The sequence below is a fragment of the Syngnathoides biaculeatus genome, chromosome 11 (genome assembly GCF_019802595.1).
Source record: "Syngnathoides biaculeatus isolate LvHL_M chromosome 11, ASM1980259v1, whole genome shotgun sequence".
NCBI classification, from domain to species: domain Eukaryota; kingdom Metazoa; phylum Chordata; class Actinopteri; order Syngnathiformes; family Syngnathidae; genus Syngnathoides; species Syngnathoides biaculeatus.
The window spans coordinates 25,943,458-25,957,317 of NC_084650.1; the positions used below are offsets into that span (position 1 = coordinate 25,943,458).

Here is a 13,860-nt window from a genome sequence, read left to right on the forward strand (position 1 = left end):
GCCTCATTGCGGACGCAGGCGACCGTGGAAAAAGTCAGTGCATCCACCAGACGGCCCCTCTTAATGTCCACCAGCAGCCCGTGGGCACAAAAAAAAAAATCAGCGCCGGGGAGAGGGAATGAGACATCCGCAGTGACAAAGTCCCATGTGAAGCGCTGACTCCCGAAACACAAGTCCACAGTCCTCATGCCATAAGAGCGGATAGGGGAGCCATTAGCGGACAGTAGGGGTGGCCCATGAGTCCCGCCAGCGGCGTCCTCCGCAGTGGCCGTCAGGACGCTCCTCTGGGCGCCGGTGTCGCAAAGGAATTTGCGCCCGGAAAGGTTGTCCTTGACGAACAGCAGCCGGCTCTTCGCGCCCACGCTCACGGCCGCTGCGAAGCGTGGGCTTTGGTGTTTCCCGACGCGTCGTAGTTGCAAGGGGCGCGGCACCTCTTCGCTTTCGCACCGAAACGGGCATGGAAGTAGCACAAGCCTGTGCCAGCACGGCCGTCGGTGCCGAAGGGGCCCCTGCTGGATGCCACCCCCGCGCCCGAAGGTGAGTAACTGCGCGTCGCGGCCAGCGTCTCAGGGGAGAAGCGCTGGGTTGCCAGGAAGAAACGGTCGGCCTCCTCGGCCAGGGCCCGGGGCTCAGTGACAGTACTGTTCGCGAGCGCCGTCTGAACATGCGGTGGCATTTGCCTGAGAAACAGTTCCATGAAAATGAAATTGGGCTCTTCCGTGCCCAGCAGGTTTAGCATCATTTCCATGAGTTCGGAAGGTTTGCTGTCCCCCAGTCCATTAATAGCCAACAGACGTCGGGCACGTTCCAGCCGTGAAAGCTCAAAAACCTTGAGAAGGTGAGCCTTGATCCCAGCATACTTATCTCGGGCCGGGGGAGAGGTGATGAAGTTCACTGCTCTGGCCGCCGTTGAGCTCCCGAATGCTGAGACAACGTGGTAGTAACGCGTGGAATCATCTGATATCCCGCGGAGGGCGAACTGAGCCTCCGTCTGTGCGAACCACGCTGCCGCGGACGTCTCCCAAAACTCCGGCAATTTGAGGATGGCGGTTGCCATGTTCGTTTCAGTCTCGAAAACGCCGGGACTGACGTCGGGGTCACCAGTGTAGCGCCGGAGAAAAGGAGTCGGAGGCGGAGTGTCGGACACAGGAAAAGAACTTGCTTTATTGTTCGACATCACCAAACTAATCGCATAACGGCGGGAACTCTGTTAACCTTTTACTCCGGAAGCGCAACAACAAAAACAGTCCGTGCGGAACCCCGCACCCCAGGTCCCGCGGGTGAATTATGTAAACACCACACTCTATTAATTTTTTGGAAAATATTTTTGGAAAATGTGTGCATTGTTTTTGAGAAATTACGGTACCTCTGACAATATAAGTAAAAATAATCACAAAAAAATGTGTATATGTGTTCCTAATATTGTGAAAAGTAAATGTGCTGTACGGTCGTACTTTTATTGGGTCACATTGGTGTGTGCGTGCAGAAGTGTGTCACCAGTTTGTACTGTCAAGCAATGATTGGCCAATAAGTGAGAGCTTAGTAAGACATAGCAGAAGACCAAGTCCCCTACTAATTACTCCTCCTTTCAAAAGGCACCTCCTCGCTTCAGAGAAACAAGGCAGATTTATCCTGCAAACACCCACCTCTAACCCCACAATATCGGCCCTTCTCGGCTGCAGCTGATCACACCTTGCTCAGAGCCTGTGATCAAGGCAGAGCCCCTCTCCTCCTCATCCTCATCTTCCGTGCAGCCTCACCTGCGTAATTGCCGCACCTAACCTTTTCAGCGGCGCCTCCGTCGGGAGTCAGCCAGTCAGCCCGATTGGGCTGCGGTTATTAATAGAATCTCATTTCATGCCTCCATCGGATAAAACAAAGGTTGGGTTGCGCTGAGCAAGTTTGAGCTTATTAATGCTACTGTTGAGCCCGCAGAGGCGCGCTCCGGGGCAGCGCGCGCATCTGTGTGGCCATGCTTGTTGGAAATGAGGCTGTGAAAGGATTATATGGTCAATTTGATCAGTGTGGTGGTTCATGACCTTTCAGTGCTGGTGTTAAATGAAAGACTTGAGGGCCCAAATACTCTGTCATGATGAATTTCTGGGTGAAGGTGGGTTTTTTTTTTTTCCCCTTATCGTGTAGCTTCCTTGCAGTATGATGAGAAACTTACTGTATACCAATCAGTACAATATGCTGACTCTCATTCTGAACAAAATTTTTTTGCTCCCATTTTTCATGAGCTGAACTCAACGATTGAAGACGTTTTCTATGTACACCAAATTCTTATCTCTTTCTAAAAATCTGTTGGAGAGCATTTCCCTTCTGTAGAGATAATCCATCCACATCATAGCGTGAGGGATATCAAGATGCAGAGCACAATTATTGCGCAGGTCTGCTTTCGGCTGTCCACAATCAAAGGCTGCTCCTCTTCTTCTTCTCCTTTCCTTTCCTTTCCTTTTATCTTATCCCGTTAGGGGTCGCCACAGCGTGTCATCTCAGATGAACGCATCTTTGTTTGGCACAGTTTTACGCCGGATGCCCTTCCTGACACAACCCCTCTGCATTTTAGCCGGGGAGAGAAGCTTACAGCACCTAGTATTCACAGGCGGTCTCCCATCCAAGTACTAACCAGGGCCAAACCCGATTAGCTTCCGAGATTGGGTGTTCTCAGGGTAGCGTGGCCGTAAGCCCAAAAGGCCACTCTAAAACCTACAATTTCAATAACACAGCACATTTGTCACAAGTAGCATGTACAGCGTTGTGTGGGTGAGCAGTTAGCAGATATCCCAATTTTGGACCAAGGCTGAATACTACTATGGGATCCTGGCGCCCATTTTTGTGCAGTTCATCAACAGTCCCATGTTGCAAGGGTTTTTTTTTTTTTTTGTACACAATTCCCAGAACCTGAGAACATTGCAGTTCTTGCGGGGTTAGCATACTCACCGATCTTGTCACCCACTGAGCACACTTGCGATGCTCTGGAATCGGCGTATATGACAGCGTGTTTCAGTTTCTGACAATATCCAGTAAGTTTGCACAAGCAGCCAGCAACCTGCTCAACTCTATGAGAAGAAGTTGCACTCGCAGCAGATACTGACTTTGCTTCTCAAATGTACTGACTGCCTAATAACGTCAATGTGGTTACTCAAAACTGAACCGTTTTTTAGTGCAGGAGTTAATACTACGTTTTGCTTTCCTTGCTGATGAACGAGTTTGCTTGATTTTGAAGTTGATTGATTTGTCAAAGGGGAGAGAAACTAGCAAGGTAAGAATCGCCATTGCTCAGTTACTGTTGTGTTTTTACTGTGCATCTTGCATGTTGAGATCGCTGAACACAACATTTTATATACGCATGAATGTCTGAATGTTTTTTTTTCCCCTTGCAACCAGTCCAACGTGGACACTGGCTTGCGCCTCAAGTGAGCCGGGAGAGGCCCTAGTTCACAATCACCAAAAAATGAGGACAGGCGATTGATTGCCATGACGCACTGTTAGCAAAAGTTGAATCATGTGAAGCGATTATATCATTCCGTAAGCTGCGTTGGCTCAATGCAAGAAATTTTTTAACATTCTGTATCCTAATGGAATGGCTCTGGAGAGCAGGCCAGGCAGGCTTTGGCAGACTTACAGAAATGTGCGTTGCTGGTGGATGAGAAGCATCTTGGGAAATCTTTTTTCAAGAAGGACAACATAAGGAGCAAGCATTCCACTTTACAGTGGCATGACTGACATTCCGCAGCGCACATACATGGTCACACTGGAATTAAAGATGCCATTTATATTTTTCCCCCCCATCAGTCTGTACTCTCTCGCCCATTTTTTTTTTTTTTTTTTAGCTTTGCGACAGACATTAGCAGGCTGTTCTTTTGAGACCTAATGGCTCTTAGATACTGAGGTTGATGCGGCGGCGGCATTTTTGTTTCAGGAATCCCTGTTGTGTCACAAATTGATGGAGATCAATGAGGATCTCTGCACTGACGAGGGAGTCAGGCCTGTTTATGCGGTGGGTACGGGTGGGGAGAAGTAAAAAGCAGTGGGGACGCGTGGGGTGGGGGGGCGCAGCAGGTCACCCAGGACCAGCCACCAATTCTCATTTAGAGACGCTCTCGTAAAAGGTTTGCTTTCATCTGCCGTCAGGGAAAGCAACACAGACGCAATCATTATAGTGTATAGCCTCCACCGCGTACATACACACATTTAGATGTATCGCTCACACACACACACACACACACCACACACACACACACCACACACACACACACCACACACCACACACACACACACAGCATTGAGTGAGTCTGCTCGCCTTAGCTCAACCCCGTCGAAATGAAAATCTAACCGGAAAAAGAATAGATGTGCAATAAGGAGGTGTGTTAGTGGGCTGCTGTCTTAATTGGGACTTAATGAGGCAGCCAGGGGCATGGGTGCCGAGGGTAGGGGGGCGCGGGTGGGTGGGGGATTACCTTGCAACAATATGGCGAGTGGGAGGAACTGGATGACCTCTCACACCCCACTCACACACCAGTTTGGATCGCTGGTGGACCACCGGTGACGACATCTCCTTGGAAACGGCTGTGCGGATGACAACGTGACCGATGACATATGAATGCATGCTTTAATGTTCAACGGGGCGAATTTTGTTTGCCGGAGGACGTTATAAAATGTGGCCAATGGCACTGGTAAATCTGATGGATGGATCCAGTTTTTCAGAATGTCCCGGTTTTATTCCACCTTTCCTGCATTCTTTTGCTCTTCCGCATCTCTCCCCCACCTTCCTTCTGTTATTCCGTCTTTCCTTTCTTGCTTATTTTTATTCCATTTAACCTCCATTTTAGTATTTACTCTCTGTAATCTTTCCCTCCTTCCTATCATCAGGCCATCCTTTCTTGGTTCATTATTGGCTTGCTTCTGTTTCCCATAACTTCTTTTTCTTTTGTTGTTCCTGTTTTCATCATCATCTTTCCATCTTCCAATACCATTTCCTTCTGTTCTGGCACCAAGCTTCCCTGCCTCCTTCATTCTTTGCATTCTCTGGTCATTCTTTTCTCCCTCCGCTCCTTCCTTATTGGCATCAATTTGTTCTTTTGTCCATTTTTTTTGTCCGAGCCTTCATTCGTCTCCCTTGGGTGCCCATTTCTTCCTGTCTTCTCTTAATTTCATTTTTTTTAATTCCTGCCATTTGGCCTTCTTGCCATCCCTCATTCCTTCATTCTTTTGTCCATCCCTCTCCCTGTTGTGCACTCTTTCCTTGCTTCCTTCTTTTTCTTCAGTGTCTTCCCCTCGCCTCAGCCTACTCGCGTCTCGCACCTATATTTATGCACTCCATATTGAAAAGTTCTTGTGTGTTCAGAGGCGAAGCTGTGCAGGGCCCCTCACTGCAATTACTGATTAATTACAGGGAATTAAAGCAATTAGAGCAGCAGAGATATACAATTAAGAAGCACATACTTTCGTGACACCACGCACTAGATTGCAATGCAAATACTTTTCTCTTTTAATCTGTCACACTGTTTTTCTTTCATTTTGCACCAGAGCACTTCCCGCACACTCCCGGTATCACGCACACCGGGGCAGGTTTTCCAGTTCATTAGTTAGTATTTAATTTGAAAACACCTCTGTGCTGAGGGAGATGAAAGTCCCCCCCGCCCCAGGAGATGAAAGCTGAAGCGGGAGTGGGCGATGAGGAAGGGATTTCTCCATCTGTCCCCTTTGGTGCCACAAACAGGAGACGGCAGACACCGACAATTTGAGAGCAATCTGGGAAAAAGAGGGATGAAGATCATTTCATTTGCTCCCTTGATGATATTTGAACTAACTAATTTACTATTTGTCATGAGACAAAAAGCACACGCTTGAGATTTCTCTTCAAGGAAAGTTTTCGTCATTCGATGTCACTGTGGACCATTTTTTTTTCTCACATTTGGGTGGGTCTTTTGCCCTCAAACAATTGTGACTGTAAAAAGTCTTGCTTTACCAAAACAATAATGCTTCTGATTGGCACTTCAAAGGAGTATTCATCGAATTCGGATTCCACTTTACAATTCAGACACTTTTGTGAAGGGTTAAATAAACGGGCTTGTCGTCATGTTATTTATGAACACAGGGATATATCATGACCCAAAAAAAAAATCTTCCCATTATTTCTATGCATTTTAAACAACAGTAACAATAGTTAATCTATTCCGTTAAATACAATATTCCACGGCACAATGAGCTACTATTTATGCCTGGTAAATAGAGAACAAAGTGTAATCCTATTCATGTTTTGAAAATGAGCAAAAGAACCATGTTTTTACAACTCGCCTGTGGCGTTCACTATTGAGCAAGCTGGAAGTCACACTTGCGTCTTTTTATCAAATGAATTTTAGTTAATGCTGAGGTGGATTTGCACTATTAGCTTTTTTTTTATAATTTGTGTGCTGTATTTAACTGTATGAGTGGCAGAAAAAAAAACATTTAATAAGTAATGCAGGTGAAGACTATTAAAGATTATAGCATCAACATTTAAAAAAAAGGAATATTTAATTGTGTTGGTTTAATTAAAGTTAGTTTTATTGGGTGTTTTGGGGCCTTTCTGTACTAGTAAACACTGGAGTTTATTCTGTTTATGATGATATTCTAGGTTATGCCGGTGTACCTAATAAAGTGCAAAAAAAATCCTGACAATTTCATGATGACGTCGTCGTCCTGTGTTGTCAAGTGATATGTGGCTGTTGTTTTGATTTTGAAGTTCAACATATGAATAATGCCAGAGCAAAAAAATAATGAAAAAAAAACAGTTATGGTTGCTTAGCTGCCTTCCTTAAGACGTACTCAGAGGGTTTCCTCATGTACTTACACTACAGGAAACATTTTTAGATCACAATGTGAATGTCTGAATCAGAGGCAGAGGTAGTTAGGAACAAGCTTCATTTGCTATATTATCTAAACTCAACAGGGGGATTCATAGAGGACTTTAAAAACTACGTAAATGCAATACAGTACATTGGAAGCACGCATACTCACAGTTCGGCACTAATTTAAAAAAAAAAAATCCCTCCATTTTTTGCTTTTCCATTTGTTTTTCTTTTTTTCCTTTCTGTGTTGATGTTTTTTGGGGAGGGGTAACAAACCCCCCCAAATGCTTGTTAATCCCCAATTATTCAAACAATTTTGAAGTGTGTTAAAAACTAAAATGCAATGATAAAGATCATCAATTACCCACAGATCTCCGCTAGTCACAGTCCTGACCCAGTCCCTATGACCCACAAATAGGACCTCCAAAGTACACTACTATCAGTACAACTTCTTCTTCTCTTCCTTTCGGCTTGTCCCATTAGGGGTCGCCACAGCGTGTCATCTTTTTCCATTTTAGCCTATCTTGTTCATCCTCCTCTCTAACACCCACTGTCCTCATGTCTTCCCTCACAACAGCCATCCACCTTTTCTTTTGTCTTCCTCTCGCTCTTTTGCCTGGCAGCTCCATCCTCAGCACGCTTCTACCAACAAACTCACTCTCTTGCTTATGAACACGTCGAAACCATCGAAGTCTGCTCTCTCCAACTTTGTCTCCAAAACATCTAACCTTGTCTGTCTCACTGATGAGCTCATTTCTAATCCTATCCAGTCTGCTCACTTCGAGCGAGAACCTCAACATCTTGATTTCTGCTACCTGAAGTTCTGCTTCCTGTTGTTTCCTCAGGGCCACCGTCTCTAATCTGTACATCATGGCCAACCTCACCACTGTTTTATAAACTTTGCCCTTCATCCTACTACCACTCCAACACCAGTTGCATTTTTTTTAACTTCAGGTATTTTATTATTGCTTTCTAAAGCTACAACATTTTTGTTTGTTAGAAAGACTTCTGTCATATGACTTGTTTAACTAATCCAAAGTAGGAAACTAGTGATGTCTGACTCAACTTCGCCAACCGAACGGAACTTGGTGTTTCAAAGTTTTACTTACATGGAAGAAATTACCTGCAACCTGAGGGATGATAATCGGTATGGAAAATGGTTGGATGGATGATGAAAAAGCTACATGTTACGCATTGTCATTTGTTTGTCTAAAATTTAACATTTCAGCCTATAAGAACTCCATGTGGAATGTAAAAAAACATGGTCTCCATTTGCAAAAGGAGTCCTTAAGAAGCCAATAAATAAAACCAGCAGGTCAACCACAGAACACGTAGAGTATCGTATTTGCCGCACTATAAGGCACACCACATTATAAGGCGCGTAGAATAGATACTACAGTAGAGGTTGGAGTTACATTATGCATCCATTAGATGGAGCTGCACTAAAGGCTCAATATTGGTCCATATATAAGGCGCACCGGATTATAAGGCGCATGTCGAAGATTAAAGGCTTTTACGTGCGCCTTATAGTGCGGAAAATACGGTAGATGGAAACCGCAGTTTGTGTCTTACCCACTTGGACCATTCTGTTCTGTCCCCTTTCTATTCCCCACTGTGGAATTGTAGAATCAAAGGTTGCATGCCTTTGAAAGAGAAAAAGCAGTGTGTAATGTGTGAACAGCACTTACAAAAAGTTCTAAGTTGGAGAAGAACTCAGATTGTTTTATAGTTGTGTGACAGATGTCGGCGTTGCTGTTCAATGTGGGGGAAATCAACATGTCTACGTTGAAATAAATCATCTCTGGCCAGTCATATTTTCAAGTAACAGTATTCTTACTCCGGTCCAATTTTTGCCTTCTCACTCCACCTCTGTGCGTCTGTGGCCGACTGACTTACTGACTTATCACACCCCCAGTGACTGTGAAACGGATTGAGTGCTTGGAAATATGAGTGAATTCCTAACTTCCTCGGCCAGCGCTCTGGAATTTTTCTTTTTTATAATGGCATAAGGCCGTGAAGAACATGAAGCTTAAGGCGTGAAAAGCGGCAGATTTTCCACAACCTGTTCCATCTGGTGCAAACAGAGGGGAAACAGTTACAGGAGCCCTACTGCTCACGTTAAGTGTACTGTTAGTGCAGAGTACGTAAATGGAAAGTGACAACTTGACAGCCTAAAGTCAAAAACAACATTTGTCCCACGTGACTTTCAACTCGTTAGAAGCCTTCACGATTGAAGGCAAAACAATTCAGATCCACCTGAGAAGGAGTCAAATAAACAAAATCCTGCTAAGATTGATAGGTGACAGAATGAATATCTCTCTGTGGCACTATTTGTGTGATGCCCTCGAGCAATGCCCATGGAAACATTACATCCCCACCCCTTTTTTTGTTATTTAAACAATAAAGCTCCTTAACTCAAGTGAACTCTGAGATCTCTTTTTGCACTTGAAAACAAACTTTTTTTCACACGCATTCAAAGAAGCTATGAGAAGAAAAAAAATCATCCCTAAAAATATGCATATTCTGATGAACCTTTTTTTTTTTTAACTCTGTGTACTCTTAACTTCTTCAGCAGTCCTGCAGCGGAGCCCGGCACTTATATAAATGTTGAAATATTGATACACATACATATTTCCTCTTCCTTTTTTGCCCACTTTCAAAAAGGAACATTTTTCTGCACTTTGGGTTGTGCTATATTTATGAGGAGGACAGGACGTGTCCCCGCGGCAGCCCAGTTACTCATCCCGACCGTCCTGCCACAGAGGAGCGATGGACTTCAGGTCCCACGCTCACAGCTGATGCAATGCACAAAACTGAGGAGGAGACGCGTGGAAAATGAAAGGGCAGCGCTCTTGGAAAGAAGAGGAACAGTAAAAGCAATGGCTTTCGTACTGCTGCTCAGGGGCGTTGTGAGTGGAGAGCGAACACAAGTCCTGCAAATTACACGAGGCAGGGAGTTAAAACCAAAAAATAAAAATACAGCTGGAGTGTCTCGCAGCCGACGACGCGCAAAAAGGCAGCCGGCACTCCAGAGGGCCGCCAGTCAATCACAAAGCGAATTGATCTCACACCAAATGCATCAAAGTCAAAGTGAAACACAACATTACCGGTGGCTCAGAAAAAGATTGCTAATACAGTCATACCTTGACATAAGAGTTACTTGACTTGGAAGGTTTTGTTTCCCAGATATTAGCCAATTTCCCATCTTTACATGCAAGCAAGAAAATTTAGTTTCAAGTTTTAATTGGTGGTAGCAAACTTCACAACAAGCGGCAGATACTGATCCTGAAGGGAAGTACATGTTGTATATGTAACCAAACAACATAACTAACCTGCTTAAAGCTAACACACTATGCAAAATGACTGACAGGCTAACAAAATAAGGATCCATGTTACAGTAGCTATACTCTTTTAGGCCAGAGACATTTGAACGCAGAGAGTAACCAAACAGATGGGATACTCAAGACAGACAATATAATGATACTCACATTACTACATTCACTACATTCTTTATCCTGTGCAAAAAAATGAGGACTATTACTATGTTACTGACCTTCTGGCTAGCTTCTTTGTATAAACGCAGACAATATCCCACCTCGTGGTGTCAGAGGCATACACAAGGAGGAGCCACACAAAGAATACACAGTGTGTAATTCTTTAAATTCTGTTAATTTGTGCTATTAATATATAGTTATAAATACAATAATGTAGCTTCCTGTTTTTCATCTATGTTTTACAGAATTTGTCTTGGTTTTTTTGTGGGCTTGGAACAGATTAGTGGCATTTCCATTAAGATCAATGGGTACAGATGATTTTCGATACGAGTCTGTCGAGTTTCCTGCATGGTCACATCCATCCATCCATCCAGCCATCCATCCATTATCTACCACTTTTCCGGGTCAGGTCGTGGGGGAAGTAGCTTCAGCAGGGATACTCAGTCTTCCCTTTCCCCATCCACTTCTTCCGGAGCGATCCAGAGCCGTTCTCAAGCCAGCCTAGAGACATAGTCTCTCCAGCATGGCCTGGGTCATCCTCGGGGTCTCTTTCCGGTGGGACATCCCTGGAACACCTCACCAGGGAGGCGTCCAGGAAGCATCCAAATCAGACGCCCCAGCCACCTCATCTGGCTCCTCTCAATGCAGAGGAGTAGCGGCGCCTCACTGAGCCCCTCCCGGATGACTGACCTTCTCACCCTATCTCTAGGGAAGAGCCAGGACACCCTGCAGAGGAAATTCAATCCAGCCTATTCTAACCGGGATCTAGTTCTTTCGGTCACGACCCACAGCTCGTAGGTGAGGGTAGGAACCTAAATCGACTGGTATATTGAGAGCTTTGCCTTTCAACTTAGCTCCCTTTTTACCACAAGGTCACAAAGCAAATTAAACTCAAAGTGCCACTGTTTTTCTTTTAATTGCAGATATGTTCAATTTTGCAAGGCATTCAATGAAGCCACCTAGAGAGGACCAGGAAATCTCTCACAGGCTGGACCGTTGGCCCATTTAGCAAATTTAACAAAGGGTTGACACTGCTTTTGGAAGTTCTTATGAAGCAACCACATACTTGGCTTGCAGACCCTGATCTTACAAATGTTATTCTAGATGCATGGAAAAAAACTCGAAAAAATTTTGATGCAAGGGGGTAGCAATATATATATATATATATATATATATATATATATATATAATATATATATATATATATATATATATAACTATATACTGGGTATATGATCACCATGTCATGCAAACTGTCACCATTGTAGGCAGATTTGGACAGCATTTGTACCATTACACACAAATCAGCCTCGGTTCAGTGGGTAAACATGCCACTATTGTAGTCATTGAGTAGGTATGCAGATAAAGACATGAGGCGGATTTCATTCCACATTCTTCATCTTTTGGTTAATCCTCACTGCTCTTTGCATGTGAGCGCTGTTCCACCTATATCGCCGGTCCACTCGTGCCGTTTCCCGCTCAACTATTTAACGCGCAGCGACCGTAGGGAAGTACGCTCGCGCAAATGACATCTAATGCGCTGAGCTGTGATGGTGTGCGTCCTGGCATGTTTTATTTGCGTACGCCTGCCTTTCGCATCAACTTCATGAGGAGCCATTATGCTAATAGAGCACCTGAGGGAAGAGAGGCAGGAAAGAGAGAGTGACCAGAGAAATGGTGGGAAGAAGAAACATGGAAGGAAGAGAGGAAGTGTAGAAGTGGTACACAAAGACACGCAGTCGTTGTGTGCATGTACGGGTGAGTTAATTGCACAAACTCTTGAAAATGGGTTGTACTAATTGTGTTTCAGGTTCCGAAGCATGCTTTGCCATTGCCTAAGAGAAAGTGATTATTACATGTCACTTTAAGTGACACAAATTCCCTGTGCTCGTTATTTGGATCTCACCTTCTCTCTTTTTGTCATCATTTTTCTGTTTATGTAAAGCCCCATATTGCAACCTGAACTCAATTCTCCTTGATCGGCTGCCTTTTACCTCCTCTCAATGACTCACTTGCGTTACAATTCTGGAGTTTGAGTGAGAGACATGGGATGGTTTGAGGTGACGTGCTGGGACATGACGTGAGAGGAAATCCAGGTTGAATTATTCAAACCTACAGTACTGCAGCAAAGAAAACGGCGGGGGATGAAACCCATGGAATGACCCAAATGGATTGGGGTGTACCCATTGGAGGGGCCACTCCCAGGGGGAACGTTACCATGGACAGCAAAAAGATCTCAGTTAGCGATTCACTTGCTACATTTACTAAATTTATCTTTAATATCTTTATATTATCTGGGATCAATTAATCGATTAGTTTCAATACAACATACTTATTACTGATCATTCTTGTTGTGAAAAAACGGTTTTTAGTCCGTTACATTGCGCTAAATGCTATGTATTGATTATCTCCTATTATATTATCTTATATTATATAAGGGGCCCTTATGTTATATTATTATATTATTATTATTATATTATAATATAATAATAATAATATAATATTATTATATTATCTCCTCCACAATCTACTTTGTCAGAAAAAAGTGAGTTCAATGATTTTGTTTCCCTAGTCCAACATAATGGACCTTACGGACTGGCGATCTTCAGCTCCGCCCTCCTTAGCTACAGTTGCCATGCCCCACAACCTTCCGAACTGGCGAGTGAACATAACAGGTTTGAACTGGATTCTCTATCGCGTATTCCAGATAATATTGGGGTATGTTTTTTGCCAAATGCGTCAGACTTGTCGGAGAGAGTTCTACAGAGAGGTCTCAATTATTTCACTTCAACTATTTAATGGAACCCAGTGCCCGGTCTTAAAAATCCGATGTGATACAAATGGGCAAATAGACATTTCTCTTGCATGACATCACGGATTTATGTATACCTAAATCATCTCTTCAGCATAAAACATTACACACTTCATTCACCAGGTCTCAGTGATACACTAACAAAGTGAAAGTTGTTTGCCTGCAACTCAGAAGATACTTCTCTCTCACTTACCTTAGAACATACAGCCTTGTGTTTGTTGATATTTTTCACACTGAGTTGTACTTGAGGTCTTCCACAAGCTTTAATCCATCGTAGACACTTCGTCAAAATGTGTTTTAGGCTTTTAAAAATGAATCAACCGGGGCCTTTTCAACCTAGGATATCTTTCATCAGAATTGCACATTCCTCAAGCGCATCTGAGGACCATTTTCTCCGTAAAATTAACTTTTCCAAGCGCAGGCGACCGATAACCAGCATTGCTTGTGGGACAAGACGACAAGCGGGTCATATCAAGCCAGGGGTTAGGACAGTGCGGCTATCTGATTGGTTGTTGTTATTGTACGAGTGACTGACAGGTCAAGAAGATCCATTTCCTGCGACGTTGGGCTCCATTTCACCAGTTAGGGTCAGGGAGTCACATGACCATGGACAGCCTCCATGGCAGTCCAGCCACACGCCGAAGCAGCGTTTTCACAGTGACTTATTCATGCGAAACATGCTAGAAATCTATATTTACCTGATAAATGGGCTCCAGCT

General features: G+C 44.0%; 1 long non-coding RNA gene across 1 annotated transcript in view; it reads right to left on the reverse strand.

Moving 5' to 3' along the window:
- Window positions 1-5,495: 5,495 nt before the first annotated feature.
- The window catches only part of LOC133508783 (uncharacterized), a 49,759-nt gene continuing 41,394 nt past the window's right edge, over window positions 5,496-13,860 (reverse strand). The window contains exon 5 of the long non-coding RNA XR_009797152.1: window positions 5,496-5,757. This is a non-coding gene — a long non-coding RNA (uncharacterized LOC133508783). The remainder of the gene's footprint in view (window positions 5,758-13,860) is intronic.